Below are 548 nucleotides of genomic sequence, written 5' to 3'. Positions count from 1 at the left end.
CCTTTGGGCCATTGCAGACGACACGATCCAAACGAGGATGACCTTATGGCGGGGTGCGTCTGTTCTTGCTCCCTGGCATTCGTATTTGTACCCAAGTGCGTTAGCATATAAATTCAGACTCAGATAATCAAGAGACACGATTACATTAGAGTTTATGCCTAATAGCCAAACGCAAGAATAACAAGAAATAAAGAAGAAGATCAACAAATAGCAAACAAATAGAAAGCGATCACTCTATGCCAAAGACAGCAAAAATATCGGATCAGCGATATTGAATTATTTCGGATGATGTATTAACTATTTTCCCTCGACGTTGATAGACACTGATATCAGGTGAATTAAGGGTTCCAATTGAAAAACAAAGAGGATGAATCTGTCTTTATAGTTCTGAGTAAAGGAAGTTCTAAAAAACTGCGTTTCAGCTTTTATCTCTGGGACATGGTTGGGTTTAGTGTTAAGCTGAAGCAACATTTCCGAGGAAAGTTTGTTCCCAGTACCCCATACTTGGCATAGTTGCGTAATTGGTCAGATGACACTAGAGTCACATA

The sequence above is a fragment of the Penaeus monodon genome, chromosome 25 (assembly GCF_015228065.2).
Source record: "Penaeus monodon isolate SGIC_2016 chromosome 25, NSTDA_Pmon_1, whole genome shotgun sequence".
Classification (NCBI taxonomy): Eukaryota; Metazoa; Arthropoda; class Malacostraca; order Decapoda; family Penaeidae; genus Penaeus; species Penaeus monodon.
The sequence above is the reverse complement of the archived record's forward strand: the minus strand, read 5'-3'. Positions refer to the sequence as shown.